This window comes from Dermacentor albipictus, unplaced genomic scaffold (genome assembly GCF_038994185.2).
Source record: "Dermacentor albipictus isolate Rhodes 1998 colony unplaced genomic scaffold, USDA_Dalb.pri_finalv2 scaffold_27, whole genome shotgun sequence".
Taxonomy (NCBI): Eukaryota; Metazoa; Arthropoda; class Arachnida; order Ixodida; family Ixodidae; genus Dermacentor; species Dermacentor albipictus.
The window spans coordinates 3,637,444-3,656,211 of NW_027225581.1; the positions used below are offsets into that span (position 1 = coordinate 3,637,444).

Here is an 18,768-nt window from a genome sequence, read left to right on the forward strand (position 1 = left end):
TCTACACTTCAGTGCCTTCCAGGATGAGCGCTGTCATCGCTGCCGCTGGGGACATGACGAGATACTAACTGAAGTTCCGAGCGTGACGTGTCCAATTCCCCACCGGCGGGCAGGGTCTGTCTGGTGTAGCGAATGATTATCGAGAAAAATTACTTCCAGCTCATTGTCTGAACCTAAAACGTTCATTTAATCGTGTCCGTTTGTTTCACCGTGTTCGACTCCCATTGTTGAGTGCTTTGTTTTCCTTTCGAGTCAAACAAAGACTGAGCACGTTGCGCGCACATCTTGGTGCGTTTTGTCGCTGCTCATTACGGTAGCACACACAGTGAGGAAATATACGTGCACACGCTCAGTACTCCGGCCCTTCGAAAGAACAAATGAACCATGTTGTCAAAAGAAGTTTGTGGAACTCCATTAGCGCCAATGAAGGATCAGAGTGTGGCGACGCACAACGTTTAGTAAAGAATATCAGCTCAGTTCCCGCAGTACCGATGAAATCGGTGCACTGCCCCTGACAGTACCACGCTACCTGAAAATGCGGCCAGCGCGCGCCGCCGTAGCAGACGACGCTGATCACGACACCGCCCCTCAAGCGTGTGCGCCTGCTCGAGCTGCTGCCGCCGCACGACTCCATTGCTTGCCGCATCGCGATGCAATACGTTCCGAGTTTTCCCCTTAGTGTGAAACAAACTGCACACGCTATATTTGCCTTTAAGAAGATCGGTACGCTTGACGATTATTTTTATGGCTGCACTGCGGAAGGGCAGCGTCTGCTTAACCATGTAAGGGACGCTGAGCAGGTAATTGGAAACGACATCGTATGTGCCGCCGGAAAAATCGTCAGCACATACGATGCGGCACATACATACGGCACCTACGAGCTAGTCATTTTTGCAGTTTCTCACATTATGTTTGCTACAAATCCGTGTTGTCTCTGATGGCGACAACGGACTTCTATCGACAGTGTGCGGAAATAAACAAGATATATCGCTGCATAGCACAAGTACGACATGCGGACACAACTTTAACTTGTACGTCCCCTACAATATGGAATAGAGGCAGCAATTAAGACAGCTTGGTGATTTTTTAACAGTACTCAAGAGACGGAAGTTGAAAGTATTATTAATCATTCCTGCTTCAGCAATGCCGGCGCGACCAAGACGCGGGTGTGTATCGTCCAGTAACCCGATCGATCGGTGCGATGATGAAGCGGGAATGAACTCCGGTCATGTTCAATGCATCATGCACATATTCAATTTCTCGGCACGCGTGAACTTCGGCCACTGCTAGCGCATACAACAGACGTGGTTTCCATTCTTAGACAGCGCACACACAAACGAAACACGAGAAAGAAGACAGGACAAGCACTCGTTGAACTTAAAGTTTTTCTATGAATAAAAGGATTATGTACCGAGTAATTATTAATTTCACGTGAGTTAGATATAGACACCGTCATACACTCAGGAGTGATCAATAAACGATCTCGCTTCGTTTGCCAGATGTTTACTTCGCTCGGCGCACCGCAGTAATCCATGTCTGTCGTCTGCTTCTTTCGTACCATTTTCTTGTGAATCGGTTTAATTTCACGGGTGGCATCAACCTTTTCATGTTTACATTGCTGTCGTGACAGTTAACAACACAATAATAATTTCCGGTCATCCGAAGAGGCGCCGTCGCAAACAAGAGACGTTTCGCGTGCAGCGCGCGCTCAGCCTGGCCTCCTCTGGCTCAGCGCGAGCGAAGGGAACCGGCGGAAGCAAACACCCGGGGGAGGGGAAACCGTGCCGCCAGGGGAGAAACGAGCGCTGGCGTCTCGGGCGAAACTTGGCGTGCGCGGCATAATAAAAACAAAAAGGAAAAAAAAAAACGTTTGGGAGACGAGGTGCCGCGCGGCTGCTGTTGCTGTTGCCATGACAACGTATACAATCATGTGCGCCGCCATTTTGCTTCTGGCGTCGCCAATTGGTTAGTGCCGTAATTGAAGGGGACCTTGGCGCTAGCGTCGAAAAAGCGTCTGCTCGAAAACGGCCAATGGGAGCCATACCGAGTGTGTCCCCCCCCCCCCCCCAGGCAATACTGTGAACTACAGAACTAAATTTCATTTGGCGAACCTGTGCCCACAAAACAGGCTACACTGAAAGCACAACGATAGCGGCGAACACAGTCGGCGATCGTCGAAAATCTGATCAGTGGGTCAAGCGCGTCGGCTTTCATACAAAAGTCGTCGAATGTTCCAGACTTATCGTTGGGATTCACGTGCCTTCCACAAAGCTCTACACCATTCGCGGCAGGCGATGAAATCAGATAACATAAGGTTCGGCGACAACAGACAGCGAATAGAAGCATCGATAACTTTCCATAAACTTCGGATACATGCAGGCGCGTCCCGCGCTGTGCGATAGCACATGTTAGGCGGCGAAGCGTGGTCGCCCGATGAAAATAAGTACACGCGCCATTACCCCCCTCTTAAAAGGCATCGACCCGATGCTGCGAGCAAACGAAAGTAATAAAGAGAAGCACTCGTAGCAAAGAAAACAACAAAATAAGGAAGTTCGTCAGCGTCCGTATAAGGGTTTAAGGCGCACCACGTGGACCACTTCAAATCGTGCGCGGCGCCGCTGTGAATGCAAAATGCCGTCCGGGACGAACTCATAGTTCAGTGCGCCAGTACGTCGAATGACCTTGTAGGGTCCGAAATAACGTCGCAATAGTTTCATACTCAGTCCTCGTCGGCGTATTGGGGTCCATACCCAAACACGGTCGCCGGGCTGGTACTCGACGAAGCGTCGTCGGAGGTTGTAGTGTCGGCGGTCGGTCCTCTGTTGGTTCTTGATCCGTAGGCGGGCGAGCTGTCGGGCTTCTTCGGCGCGCTGGAGATAGCCAGCGACGTCAACATTCTCTTCGTCAGTGACGTGGGGCAGCATGGCGTCGAGCGTCGTCATCGGGTTTCTGCCGTAAACCAGCTTAAACGGCGTGATCTGTGTTGTTTCTTGCACCGCCGTGTTGTAAGCGAAGGTTACATACGGCAGGACCGCATCCCACGTCTTGTGCTCGACATCGATGTACATTGCTAGCATGTCGGCAAGGGTCTTGTTCAGGCGCTCCGTGAGACCACTCGTCTGCAGATGGTAGGCAGTTGTCTTCCTGTGACTTGTCTGGCTGTACTGCAGAATGGCTTGCGTGAGCTCTGCTGTAAAAGCCGTTCCTCTGTCGCTGATGAGGACTTCTGGAGCACCATGTCGCAGCAGGATGTTCTCGACGAAGTATTTCGCCACTTAGACTGCACTGCCTTTCGGTAGAGCTTTACTTCTAGCGAAGCGGGTGAGATAGTCCGTCGCCACTACGATCTACTTATTTCCGGAAGTTGATGTCGGAAACGGTCCCAACAAGTCCATCCCGATCTGCTGAAAAGGGCGGTAAGGAGGATTGATCGGCTGCAGTAATCCCGCTGGCCTTGTCGGCGGTGTCTTGCGCCGCTCACAGTCTCGGCAAGTCTTGACGTAACGGGCGATATCGGCGGTTAGGTGCGGCCAGCAATACCTTTCATGTATCCTCGATAGCGTCCGGGAGAAACCGAGGTGCCCAGCCGTCTGATCATCATGTAGGGCGTGCAGTAGTTCGGGATGCAGTGCCGACGGAACAACAAGGTAGCTGGCGCGGACTGGCGAGAAGTTCTTCTTCACGAGTGGGTTGTTGTGAAGCGCGAACGAAGACAATCCACGCTTAAATAACCTAGGGACAACGTCGGTGTGCCCTTCCAAATACTCGACTACGGCTTTTAGCTCCGGGTTTCCTCGTTGCTGTTCGGCGAAGTTTTCCGCGCTTATTATTCCAAGGAAGGCGTCGTCATCCTCGTCATCTTTTGGCGGCGGGTCAATGGGGGGCGTGATAGGCAATCAGCATCTCAGTGTTTTCGTCCAGACTTGTATGTTACAGTGATGTCGTATTCTTGTAGTCGGCCGCTCCACCATGCCAGCCGTCCTGAAGGGTCCTTTAATTTAGCAGGCCAACACAACGCGTGATGGTCGCTGACAACTTTGAATGGCCTGCCATATAGGTAAGGGCGAAATTTCGCTGTAGCCCAAACGATGGCGAGGCATTCCTTTTCGGTTGTAGAATAATTGCCTTCCGCTTTTGACAACGACCGGCTAGCGTAAGCTATCACGTGTTCATGTCCATCTTTTGTCTGGACTATGATGGCACCGAGGCCTAGGCTACTAGCGTCAGTGTGGATTTCGGTATCTGCGTGCTCGTCGAAGTGCGCAAGTACGGGCGGCGACTGCATGCGTCGTTTTAGTTCTTGAAATGCGTCGGCCTGCGGCGTTTCCCACTTCAACTCGACGTCACATTTATTTAGCTGGGTCAGCCGCTCAGCGATGCGTGAAAAGTCTTTGACAAATCACCTGTAGTAGTCACACATGCCAAGAAATCAACGCACTGCCCTCTTGTCGATGGTCTGCGGGAACATTACGATGGCAGCTGTCTTCTGCGGGTCAGGGCGGACTCCAGACTTGATGATGACGTGGCCTAGGAATAGAAGCTCATCGTAAACGAAGCGGCACCTTTCTGGCTTCAGAGTGAGCCCTGATGACTTGATGGCCTCTAGTACTGTGGCAAGCCGCCTAAGGTGATCGTCGAAATTTCCGGCGAATACAACAACGTCATCCAAGTAAACGAGACAGGTCTGCCTCTTCAATCCTGCTAAAACCGGGTCCATCACGCGCTGGAACATTGCAGGCGCCGAGCACAGACCAAATGGAATAACCTTGAACTCGTAGAGGCCGTGTGGGATGATGAATGCGGTCTTTTCGCGATCTCTTTCGCCGACTTCTATTTGCCAATAGCCAGACTTGAGGTCCATCGAGGAGAAGTACTTAGCATTGCAGAGCCGATCCAATGCATCGTCTATCCGTGGGAGGGAGTATACGTCCTTATTCGTGATCTTATTCAGACGACGATAATCGACGCAGAAACGTAGGGTTCTGTCATTTTTCTTCACCAGGACAACAGGGGATGCCCACGGGCTTTTCGACGGTTAGATGATGTCGTTGCGCAGCATTTCGTCGACTTGTTCTCTTATAGCTTCGCGTTCTCGTGGCGAAACTCGGTGGGCTCCGGCGGAGTGGTCGAGCGTACTCCTCGGTGATTATGCGATGCTTGGCGACTGGTGTTTGTCGAATCCTCGATGACGTCGAAAACAGCCTTTGTATCGTCGGAGCAGGCTTCTGAGCTGCTGTTGCTTAATGACCAGGAGACTTGGATTAATGTCGTAGTCTGGTTCGGGAACCATGGTTGTCGGGGTAGATGTGCCCGAATCCGAGAGGACAAACGCATTACTGGTTTCCAGAATTTCCTCCATATACGCGATCGTCGTGCCCTTGTTGATGAACTTGAACTCCTGGCTGAAGTTTGTCAGCAAAATTTCAGTTTTCCCTCCAAGCAGTCGAGTGATCCCTCTTGCGACGCAAATTTCACGGTCTAGCAGTAGACGTTGGTCGCCTCGATGACACCTTCTAAGTCAACAGGTATTTCGGTGCCGACAGAAATAACAATGCTGCAGCGAGGCGGGATGCTCACTTGATCTTCGAGCACACTCAAGGCATGGTGACTACGAGGGCTCTCCGGCGGTATCGCTTTATCTTCCGACAGCGTTACTGGCTTCGACTTTAGGTCGATGATTGCGCCGTCTTGGTTCAGGAAGTCCATACCGAGAATGACGTCTCGTGAACAGTGTTGGAGGATAACGAAGGTGGCAGGGTGAGTCCGGTCATGAATGGTTATTCTTGCCGTGCAGATTCCAGTCGGCGTAGTCAGGTGTCCTCCAGCGGTGCGAATTTGAGGGCCTTCACATGCAGTCCTAACCTTCTTCAACTGGGCGGCTATGTGTCCACTCATGACAGAGTAATCAGCCCCTGTGTCCACTAAGGCGGTAACTGCGTGGCCGTCGAGAAGCACGTCGAGGTCGGTGGCTCTTTGTCTGGCGTTGCAGTTAGGTCTTCGCGTCGAATCACGGCTGCGTCGTGTTGCACTGAAGCTGGAACGTCGCGTCGTCAAGTCGTTTTTCGTCGGTGTAGTCTTGGCTTCCTGACTTCGTCGGGACGGCGGCGGGTCGTTATTATGTCTTCGAGATGGGCTCTTCGTCGCCTTCGTCGGCGGCGGAGGATCTTCGTAAGTTCGACGAACAGGAACCGCACCTCCATCGGTTGCTGCTTTTAGTTTTCCGGATATGGGCTCGTAGAGCGGCCCCGGGATGGGCCGGCGTATGGTCGGCGCTGTGGCGACAGGTAGCGTCCTGGTGACGGCGAACAGGACAGCCGTCGAGGGCTCCACTGAGTAGCGGCGAGGTAATCGGCGATGTCACGTGGGCTCTCGCCAAGCTGTGGTCGCGGCGCGTTGACGGCGAACCCTTTCAGTCCCAAGTCGCGGTATGGGCATCGGCGGTACACATGGCCGGCTTCTCCGCAGAGATAGCAGAGCGGGCGGTGGTCGGGGGCTCGCCAAATGTCCGTCTTCCTCGCTTAGGTGCGGTGGGCGACGGCTGGGCGTGCTGGTGGCGGTGGCGGCGGACGACGGAATTGTGGCGTTACAGGGCCCTGGCGGGGTCGCGGAGGGGTGCCTTGACGGCGTGCGACGGCGGCGTAGGTCATCGCTTCCGGCTGGGGCTGTGGTGATTCTGGTTGCACCTCAGGAACTCGAAGCGATCGGTGCACTTCTTTCACGATGTCGGCGATCTAGGCCACTTGAGGCTGCGACGAAGGCAAGACCTTGCGCAGTTCTTCGCGCACAATGGCCCTGATGGTCTCGCGCAGATCGTCCGTGGCCAGTGACTGAATTCCTGCGTAGTGGGTAGAGCTTGTACGGCGGTTGAATTGCTGATTCCGCATGTCGAGTGTCTTCTCGATGCTGGTGGCCTCGCGAAGGAACTCTTCTACGGTCTTCGGTAGGCTTCGTATCATTGCGCCAAAAAGTTCTTCCTTCACACCACGCATGAGAAGGCGGACTTTCTTCTCCTCGGGCATATCCGGGTCGGCGTGGCGGAACAGACGGATCATTTCTTCCATGAAGATGGCAACGTTCTCGTTAGGTAGCTGCACTCGGGCGTCCAGCATGACTTCGGCCCTTTCCTTGCGCACGACGCTCGTAAAGGTGCGCAGGAAGCCGCTACGGAAGAGGTCCCATTTCGTCAAGGTCGACTCCCGGTTTTGAAACCACGTTCTGGCGGCATCTTCTAAGTCAAAGTATACATGCCACAGCTTGTCGTCGGAGTCCCAGTTGTTAAATGTCGCGATTCGTTCGTAGGTCACCAGCCAGTATTCTGGGTCTTCAGTCGCTGCTCCATGGAAGGACGGTGGGTCCCGAGGTTGTTGTAGGATAACGGGGGACGCTGGGGCAGCCACTGGAGTTATTTTGACCACGATCTTCTTTGTCAACTCAGGCAGAAGTCTGTGATCTGGGGGCAGTCCTTGCAGTCTGCGGCTAGCACGCTGGTATTGGGCGATGTTCGCTTTGTCCTCGGGCTTCGGGCTTGGATCGCAGCTTTGCGGGGCGTTCGGTACGTGAACGCACTAGCACCTCCACCAGATGTCACTGGTTGTGACGTTGACGAACACAGTAGCAACACTGTGAATGACAGGACTAAATTAAATTGGGCGAACCTGTGCCCACAAAACAGGCTACACGTATAGCGCAACGATAGCGGCGAACACAGTCGGCGATCGTCGAAAATCTGATCAGTGGGTCAAGCGCGTCCGCTTTTATGCAACAGTCATCGAATGTTCCAGACTAGTCGTTGGGACCCGCGTGCCTTCCACAAAGTTCTACACCATTCGCGGCAGGCGATGAAATCAGATAACATAAGGCTCGGCGACAACAGACAGCGAATAGAAGCATCTATAACCTTCCAGAAATTTCGGATACATGCAGGCGCGTCCCGCGCTGTCCGATAACACATGTTAGGCGGCGAAACGTGGTCGCCCGATAAAGATAAGTGCACGCGTCAATATTGATACATACGTATTGCGCGGTTCTTGTGGGCGATGCACGTGGGCGCCTCGACAAAGACGACGAATGCTCTCTGGCTCTCGAGCGGACGGCTGAGCTGGCCAGAGGTGCAGTTATCTTTTAAATGTGCGCTGTAAATAGTCTCCAGTTCTTAGTCCTTCGTTCACGTAACAGTTTGATGGAGGGTGCCGTTCCCCGTCCTGGCAGCGGCCGCACGGCCCTGCTTTCCGCCGTGGCTCCCGGTGACGAGACCTAGTCTGCTTCTAATCGTGCGTCCCCGACAACCACCTACATTACGGCTACCAGTGCCTGCGATCCTAGTATACACAGTAAAAGGTTTTACACCCTTAAGGGTGTTTGATTGTCCCATGAGTAACACCCCTACGACTATGGCGTTTAAAATTTATAGAGGACGTCAAATAAACTCTAGCTAGACGTGCGACGAGAAAAGACGCAATTGAAAACTATGTAAGCATTCTTACAGCCTTGGGCGCACCGAGAAACGCGACAGGAGAATTTGATAGCGGCATATTTGAAACTTAGTTTAATGCACTTTTATGTCTCCTGTCACAGCTGTCATCCATTTTACTTCCAAGGAAATGTCGGCAAACAAGATACCATCATTGGTTCCCACCAACAATTTGATCTTAACCCTTAAACGTGAGGGTGTTGTGCCATGGGACAACCGAACACCCTTTATGCACTCATAAAGGTGTAAAAATTTTTAGAGTGTATTCTCCGGCCAAGATAATGTCGGCGTTTAGAACGGGCTCAGCCTGTATGATCGTGTTAGCCGAAACAAATGCTGGGACCCTACCATTATGCTCGCGAATGTCCTATTCTACTTGGGTGGAACTCCTCGTGTCAGGTTCTGGACACACGAGGAGATCTCTAGCTTGGATGATTTCACGGAGAAGCTCAGCGACCTCTTTGAAAATCCCACCGGTCGGCAGCTGGCTGCTAGAAAAGAGCTTGCTACCCGAGTTGTGTCTTCTACTGAATCGTATATTTCGGGCATGCAAGACGTGCCCGGTCAATGCCGGAAATTCGAAGAGAAAATGGCCGAGGTTGACAAAGTCTGCCACGTACACAACGGTATCGCGACAAACGCGTTAAATTTGTTCGTCTAGAATAATGTGGCCACCGTCTACGTCATTGTGAAGTAATGCCGCCGCTGTGAGCTAGTGAACAGCCGCAAACCTCATTTCACACTTCTCCCGGCCGCTAACACGGCTGCAGCGTCATCTTGTGTCGAGCTCACCACTTCAACATCCTTAAATGAGCACGTCACACGTATTGTTTGCCGCGAGCTCGAGGCTACAATCCTTCACCGTTCCATCCACGGCCACTTTACCCCACCGCTGGCCAACCAGCGCCAGCCATCTCTCTGATTCGGGCAGTCGCACGGCAATAATTTGCAAACCGAGGCTTTCCTGCTGCGTGCTCCGTCTCCCAACCTGACGCCCGACCAGTGCCGACAGCGCTGCGCCCTACCCTTATGAAAATGAACCATGACTTTCTGTAGAGGACGTGATGTGTTCCTAAGGTGACATCAGACATGCATAAGAAATGCATCGTCTAATGTTTTTTGGCATCACAAGTACATCAGAGACTCAAATGACAATGCACCTTAAGATTTCTGATGAGAGGAGTATACAGCTTTTTTGTGTTATTGCTAATGTCAAAGTACATCACGTATGAATGTGTACGATGCCAAGTCGTGAAAAATTCTTTGTAATGCGATAGCATTAAATGGCTCATGAGCCGGAAAATCCGGCATTGTCGGCCTGAGCACTCGATGTACAAAGAGGTTACAAACTCTCAACCTTTCATGGGAGTTAAACCCACTACCTTTGGCGGTAATTAAGGCTACGAACCCACGACCTTTGGTGTTGATTAAGATACCGTTAAGACAGTTATTGAAGATATAGTTAATTAATGCACTCGAACGCACGTACCACCCTTAGTGGAAGTCGAAGCATGTTAATTAATATGTTAATTAATGTGCACCTGATTATTATGTCGTTAATTAAGACACTCGTACCCACGACCTTTGGTGTTAATGAAGGCGCTGTTAATTAAGGCGTAGTTAAGATACAGTTATTTGAGGCACTCGAACCCACGACCTTTGTTAATGATGACGATGCCAATTAAGGCGCAGTTAATTACGACCTAGGAATCAAGTCACTCGAACTCATTACCTTGTGCGGGAATCGAACCCACGAACATTGTTGTTAATGAAGGCGATATTAATTGAGGTAGTGTTAATTAATATATAGTCAATTAAGACACTCGAACCCACGATCATCGGTGTTAATGAAGGCGGTGTTAATTGAGCACAGTTAAGATACAGTTATTTGAGGCACTCGAACCCACGACTTTTGTTAATGATGATGGTGCTAATTAATGCACTGTTAATTAAGATCTAACAGTCAAGTCACTCGCACCCAGTACCTTGGGTAGGAATCGAACCCACGACCTTTGTTGTTAATGAAGGCGATGTTAATTAAGGTACTGTTAATTAATATAGTCACTTAAAGCACTCGATCCCACGGCCTTAGTTGGTAAAGTTTATGTTAATTAAGGCATATTTAATTAATATATTGTTAATGAAAACACTCGAACCCATGATCTTGTGTAGGAGTTGTGCCCACGAACGTTGTCGTTAATGAAGGCGATGCTAATTAATGTATAGCTAATTAAGATATAGTTGATGAAAGCACTCGAACCCATGACTATTGGTGGGAGTCGAACTCATGACCATTGGTGTTAATGAAGACGATGTTAAGTAAGGTACCGTTAATTAGGATACAGTTAATTAAGACACTCGGACCCTTGGCCTTTGCTGGGAGTGGTTTTGATTCATCGTTGGGGGCAGTCTAAGAGACAAAAATGAAGAAAACGATATAACACAGCGTGAGCGCCGAGTACTCTGGAAACGCTTCCAATATATCAGGGCTAGGCACAAAACAACGTCATTTTCTTTCCTTTTTAAAGAGCACTGTAAGATTGTGTTACCCCGTTATCACATTTGGTAAACAGTGCCAAACTATAGCGTATGCCTTGTTCTGGGCAGTTTGATTACTCGGATGTGTTACTAGTCTTTAAGTGGCAAACCGACAATTCTGCAGATTGACATGATCATGACATGGAAAACTGCGAGTAAAAAATTATGGGGTTTTACGTGCCAAAACCACTTTCTGATTATGAGGCACGCCGTAGTGGAGGACTCCGGAAATTTCGACCACCTGGGGTTCTTAACGTGCACCTAAATCTAAGTACACGGGTGTTTTCGCATTTCGCCCCCATTGAAATGCGGCCGCCGAAGACGGGATTCGATCCCGCGACCTCGAGCTCAGCAGCCCAACACCACCATAGCCACTGAGCAACCACGACGGGGAAAAAAAGAAAAGAAAAAGAAACTGCGCGTAAGCGGCAGCGTCTATTTGCTGGAACGCACTGTAGTACTTGGTTGCACGCACACCGTACGCCAGCGCACACTTCTGGCATATACCACATAGGACAAATGCACGCTGCCGAGACATGTGGGCTTTTCGAGGAATCTTCGTGGGTAGCACGATCAACACAGAAGGCACGAGCGAGAGGAGTGCAACCCGCGCACGTTAAACACGCCAACACGAAAGCAAGATACGGACGACAGGGGTGTAAGCTGCGCCACACGAGCAGATTTGATGATTTCCGACTGACACTGTTGCAACGGGCACTAAAACATCGCACACTGCACATGTGTCGCTCGGAGATCGCGTCAACGATGTCTGAGGCTATATAGTTGATGTGAACGACAGCAGGAAGTTATTTAAATTGAAGTGACGGCGCAGGTAGCACGGGGAGCAGCGAAATGCGTAATTCACGGTTTTTATGAGAGGTAACTGAAGTAAAAATCGTTCGAATAGCGTCACCGCAACGGCTTTCTATAGGGTTAACATTTTCAGATCTCGAAGGCCATGCTTTTGCTGGCTGCAGATAGCCGAAGCGATTCAAATTGAAAATGCGTTATAGAATTTCTTTCTATGCCAAGCTATAGCTTACAATATAGACTTATCTTTGGTTCTCTTTGTCTTGCAACAGCTATGCGCAATTAGGCAGCCGCACAAATCCTCAGATGACGCTAGCCGAGACATTGGCTGGCCCCAACCGACCTGTTCGTGGCGCCACCTACCGTCCCGTTTCCTATCCAATCCAATCCAATCAGTCTGTCGCTCTGTTTTCGAGTCGGTGGGGTGTGCGAGCTGCAACGATGTGCTTGTTAGATCGTGTGTTTTTGTGTTTGCTGTAACCAAATGTGACTTAGTTCGCGTGCGCATAAGCGCCACAGACAGCTTGTGTCTCGCTGCAAACTCGCCGTGTGCGTGGCGCGCCAGCGAAATGTGGACCAACGATGTTCATGCTGTGGAGTGCGTTCCCTTTGTCTCTGGTTGTCGTGGAAAGTTGGGTGGACGTCGCGAAGAAATAATGCGTGTTGTTAGCGTGCCACTGCTCGTCCACTATGCAGCGGTATGTCTGCTGGGAGTAGCATCGAAGCACTGGCAACTTGGAGGGCGCTTTTCGACCGCGTCGGGCCGTTCAAAAGGTGAGTAACCGTGCTTGCTAACTACACACGTGTTGTGCGTGCATCTCGTGTGGGCATAGGGTGCCTTGCGAACGTAGGAAAGAGAACTCCCACGACAACAGTGAAACCTATGCCGATGCTTGCTGGGTGTCAGAGTTTAGTTGCGCGAATTAATTGCCATAATGCAGAATTGAAAATCTTGATAAGCGTTTTCTTCTGATGAGAAAGATTACGTTCAGAAATAATCGTGTTCATCATGCGCGCTTGTGCGTGAGCTCCCGTTTTTCTGCTGAAGTCGCATGATAACGACTCATCTACCTCTTGACCGATTCTTACTGCTATGACGTTTCCTCGCTTATAAATGATTCGACGTTGTAGAGAATCTCTGCTTACAAGGTTTTCGATTTACGAGCAGTATTGGGGAAAAAAATGTAAGCAATCACAGCGTGCTACTAGTACAAGTTTGTTTTGAAGGAGTGTTGCCATAACTTCGACGTAAGTAAACATTACAAGGGATAGTTACTTAAAGTTATGAAAGAAACTCTAGAATCGTTATGTAAACAAACATTCATGTAATGCGCTGCTGCTCCTGCGTGTGAAATTTTGCCTTGTTGAAGGGGTCCCTGTTATCGTGACATTCATCAGTAACTTTGACTTTGTGCTCTGTTGCCACCCTGCACCAGTGCAGGCATTGTTTTCATGACTGTTTTTACATGCTCCTTGCATGTGTTCACTATGTGATAGTCTTACTGTGCCACAGCTATAAGTTAACACAGAATTCTCTTTGTAGTGGTGAAGCCGTGACCCACAACAGTGTCCACATAACCCGTGGCCATGGCTGCAGCAACACGGCGTGTAATCTGGATGGATATGTCAGGTATGCTTTAAGTGTATGTGTTCACAAAAGTAGGATCTCAGTGTCATTAGTGGATAAGTGTATCGACATATTACTTAATTCATCTTGCTAAATAGGCTAAATATTTCTGCAACATCATTCCACTTGCTGCTTATTTGTGTTTGTAGATATTATGCACACATTATCTTGTTCTGTTAAAACTACACGTCGCATGTCCTGACGTTTAGTATTTTTCTCGCATCAATTGCTTGGCTGCAAGTCCATTTTATTTTTGCCTATTACACAGTATGTTTCTTTTTATCTTGGTTTCATTTGTTTGGAACTGTTTCTTATGCTGTAGCCCATATTTCCCTGTTTTCCTTTCTGCTTATGATACACACATGAAACACACATGTGCTGTTTTTGTCCATGTAAGAATTCGAAGTGTAGTGTGCCATATATGTCACAGGTCTAAGCACGCAGTGTGCCTACCATTGTTTAACATTGATATTTACAATCATGTCTGTCTTGTTCTCAGAATAACTGTCACTGGCAAATACACATTTGATGAACTAGAATTTCTTGAAATGAAATAGGAAGGCCAGTATTCATTGTGCTGCAGTTACTTAAGTAGTGAGGTGTTTTCTGGTAAGCTTTCTATTTTTTCTCTCACTTTCTTCGTATTCTTTTCTTTGCAAGCTGCCCTTATTCATGCTGGTAGGCATTGTAGCAGTTGTGAGTGTGTTTACTGCAGCAATGTCACAGCTAGTTTGCACACACTACAGGATGCCAACAGATACCCATCACTGTTTTTGTGCATTTCTGAGAACCAGCTGTGTCCACTCGGCGAAACTTGTAGTGTCCATTTGAATTTACCAATCAGTTCATGTAACATTTCAGGACAAAATTTACGCAGTGAGAGAAGGGAGACTATGCAACATGACCTTGGCTAACAACTGACTGTTTAAGTTGTTGGAAGGACTAACAAAAATAGCACTGGATGTGCACTTATGTTGTGCACCAGTTAATTTGAGAGGGATGGCAGAAGGTATAATTCAAAGGCATAAAATCATGGTAAACGGTGTCTGCATAAAAAGAAGTAAATAGGCACAGACTAATTTCTATCCCTTGTAATCTACAAAGGATGCCTTTCTTCATGCATTGATAGTGGGGGCTGGCTCACACTTATTGTTATTTATGTGGTGCGCCTGACTGATTTCTCTTGCCAATTTTCAGCCATGGGTGAAAACAGATAAACAATCCTAATCTGGCCTGAAGCCCCATTGCAGATATGTGTGGCCAAGTCCGACGAGCATACTGGTCTTTTGAATTAAATATGGTGATCTCACAGGTACATATTTAGGCACCAGCCAGTCTGCGCTATATACATTTGACCACATGTGAAAGGAATACAGCACAGTGCCTCTGACACGCACTGGACAAATTTGGTGCTATCTTTAACCAAGCAAGCCTCGCTTGCCTCCTTGCATTTCTCGATTCAATTTTCAATTCAATCAGTTCATGTAAACAGTAAACACACTCACACTTTTGGCAGCGGCGGTTGCGGTCGCGAGCAAGTTGCTAATCTACTTCTACTTTTGCCACAGCATATGCGGAACAATCCACGAGCCGAAGCAAGGAAAGGCTATCACCTCTACACGTGCGGTGCCCAGCTGACCACCTCGTCACGATAGTGACTGGTCTGCTGCGTCTGCCCTCTACCGGCCAAGCTCCCACATATAAGCAGGCATCACTGCGGCGGTTGCGGCGGTTGCGGTCGCGAGCAAGTTGCTAATCTACTTCTACTTTTGCCACAGGTTGGTCTTTTTTTTTCCTTTGCTTTCCAACCATATTTTTTTCTGTGCATACTGCTGCCGCTGCTGCCAAATTTCGTGCTGTTTACACAATGCCGACCAATGCTGAGTTGTCAAAAGAAATGGACGCTTTACGGGCTGAGGTTGCTGTGATGCGTGATAGCCTGAACATGTTTAATGAACTTTTCGAGACGGTTAAGAAGCAGAATATAGATCTTGCTGTTGAAAACAGGGCTTTGAAAGATGAAAATGTCGACTTGGCGCGCAGGGTTTCTGAACTGGAACAGTACTCCCAACTAAATAACGTAGAAATAAAAGGTGTCCCTGCAACTAAAGGTGAAAGCTGTCTTGCGGTTGTTCAGTCTATGGGTGATGCTATAGGATGCAAAATCGCTCCTGAGGATATCGATACTGCACATCGTGTACCAGCTAAAAAGGAAACAAATATTATTGCACGCTTTTGCTCCCGAGAAAAAAAACTGAGTTCGTGAAAAAGGCACGCAAGGTTCGCTTGACCGCTGTGAACCTTGGGTTTCCACAAAAGGATCAGAAGCCTTTATACGTAAATGAACATCTTACGCAAGAAAGAAAGCGGCTGTTTGCACAAGCTCTTGAGTTGAAAAAGGCAAGAGGCTGGAAACACCTCTGGACAGACCACTGCGTAATCAAGGCGCGAAAGACAGATGACAGCCGTGTGTACCGGATCTCTAGTGCGGGTGATCTTACTGTTTTCACCTAGCTTACTAGTGTTTGCGGCTGCATATCTTAAACCTGCTCAAGAATGTTTTCTTGTCAGGATCTTAAAAAACATTTCAGTGATGAAACTTCCAAGTTATCGCTAATACATTTCAATATTCGTAGTCTACGAAAAAACTATGATAGCCTCATAGCATTTCTTTCCATAATTAATCACAACTTCTCTTTTATCTGTCTATCTGAGACATGGTTGTCACCGGACGATAGAAATTTATATGCGCTACCAGAGTACAATGCAGAGTACTGCTATCGTGCTACGCCACGTGGCGGCGGATCTGCCATATTTATTAAATCATCATTGCCATACAAACGCCGCAATGATCTTGCCTTTTGTAATCTGATCTGCGAATCTATATGGTTAGAATTTGATCAGAGTGTTTTTTCAATTGATGGCCGGAACACAGTGTTAGCGTGCATTTATCGTTCACCATCATCGTCATACTCTGAGTTTTGTCTGCAGTTTGAAAAATTGTTGCACACTGTTGCGAACGAAAACAAAAATGTCATTATCTGCGGAGACATCAACATAAACATTATCGACCCTAATAGTCCATCATGTTCTGATTATCTTGCGTCTTTTCTTAGCTATGGCCTTGCTTCTCTAATCACTTCTCCAACTAGATGTGACATGACAGGATCTAATACGTTAATTGATCACATACTAACCAACTTTACTACAGATCATACGGCAGGAGTCATCGAGCACAGCATAACCGACCACTACCCTGTATTTTTTACTTTAGCTGGAGAAAATTCTAAAGCGACTGAAAAGAAAGAGAAAGTACATTTCGACTCTCAAAAATTTATTTCTATGATACAGTCAAATGACTGGACCGCAGTACTCTGTGAATCTTCCGCGGAAGAGGCTTATCAGTTGTTCTTGGCTGAAGTTACACGCTGCATTCATGAATGCACTGCTACATCTATCCTAACTCGTTTCTTCAGTTCCCCTCGAAAACCTTGGGTCACGAAAGCGCTACTTCGATGTATATTGAAGAAAAATCGGCTCCACAAAAACGTAATTTGTGAACCATTTAACTGTGAACTTAAATCTCGTTTCAAAAAATATTCTAACACGCTTGCAGCAGCACTTAAATGTGCTAAACGAGATTACTTTCAGAACAAGATTTTGAATAATGCCAATAATACGAGGTGCAACTGGCAGGTCATTAACGAATTCTTAAATAATAAATGCCGTGAGCATTTAACAAAAATAAAAACTGAGACACATACATACTGCCACCCAACTGATATCGCGAATGCCTTCAGCGAGTATTTTAGCAGTACTTGCGATTCTCAAACAGATCCCCCATTACCAACATTGCCTCGTCATCTTCATTCTTTTTACTTGCGACCTACGAATGCAAAAAGGAAGTTCTTCATGTTATATCTTTGCTTAGGTCTACTGGACCTGGCCTAGACTCTGTTCACCCATCACGTATCAAGTTAGTTTCTAATGAACTGTCTCCTATCATAGCCGATATTGTTAACAAAATGTTTAAAGCAGGCATATTTCCCAGTTCTCTGAAAGTTGGTAAAATAACACCTGTTCACAAAAAAGGCAATCGTGAACTTCTGAATAACTACAGGCCTATTTGTATTCTTTCATTTTTCAGTAAAATCATTGAACGACTACTTCATACACGTTTATCATCCTACCTAGCAAAATTTAGTCTACTATCACCTAAACAGTATGGCTTTCGGCAGGGTTGCTCAATTGAGCTTGCGCTTCTAACCTTTGCCGACAAAGTCAAGAAGGCAATCGACCAAGGCCTGCTGGTTGGAAGTGTATTCATAGATTTAACAAAAGCCTTTGACACCATTAATCACAAAATTCTAATACATAAACTTGAATCTTACGGCATAACTGGCCCAGCACTTCAGCTTATTTCTAGCTACCTAACTAATCGTACTCAAGTTGTTCAGATTGACGGCAAACTCTCATCTGCTAAGAACATATATCAAGGCGTTCCTCAGGGCTCGATCCTTGGCCCGCTGCTGTTTCTGCTATTTATCAACGACCTACCTAGTGTTCTAACCACTACAGACTGTATATTATATGCAGACGACACCACTATTTTTACTTGTGCTAACGATGTCGACGAGCTACAGCAAAATGTTAACGTTGATCTGCATAACATAACTTCCTGGTGTCAAAAGAACATGTTGTGCATCAATCCTCTAAAAACGGTTTTTATGGTTTTTCATTCCTCCCCGACACTAATTTCGAACTCTATATCGGTGCGTCTTGAAAACAACTTAATACCAATATCTGTTAGCACTAAGTTTCTTGGCGTAGTTTTAGACAGGCATCTGAAATTCAATCTTCATGCGCAGTCACTTGTCCGTAAGATATCGTTTGGAATACGCGCCATAATCAAAACCCGCTCGTACTTTCAGCCACACATTATCCATTCCCTTTATCATGCACACATTCACAGCCATTTATCTTACTGCATATCAGCCTGGGGAAACACATACCTCGCTCACCTCAGCCAACTTCAACGCATGCAGAATCAGGCGATTCGCCTCATGACTTTCAGCCATTTCCTATCGAATGCAACGCCACTTTATTGCAGTTTAAACATTCATCCTCTTCATCAGCTCTTTCAGTTAAAGTTAACAATCGTGATCTATAAGTTATTTCGTAATATTGCACACATAGATGGCTTTGTTACTGAAACTTTTGTAAATACTAACACTACTCGGTTCTCTGAACTCGATAATCGTCTTTTGCCTAAAGTGCGCACAAACTATGGTAAGTTCACTACCACATTTTCGGGAATAAAACT

The 18,768-nt window shown here is 47.7% G+C and overlaps 1 protein-coding gene across 12 annotated transcripts in view; it reads left to right on the forward strand.

Annotated features, from left to right (window-relative positions):
* The window catches only part of LOC135910419 (uncharacterized), a 299,314-nt gene that overhangs the window by 252,312 nt on the left and 28,234 nt on the right, over positions 1-18,768 (forward strand). Inside the window, exons 1-3 of one of the 12 annotated variants that reach the window (XR_011509975.1) lie at positions 12,230-12,592; positions 13,362-13,448; positions 15,014-15,130. The exons of 10 other annotated variants lie outside the window; for them this stretch is intronic. The gene's annotated coding sequence lies outside the window, so the exon portion shown is untranslated. Of the gene's footprint in view, positions 1-12,229; positions 12,593-13,361; positions 13,449-15,013; positions 15,131-18,768 lie in introns of those variants that run through there. One more of the 12 variants, XR_011509974.1, reaches the window with a different exon arrangement.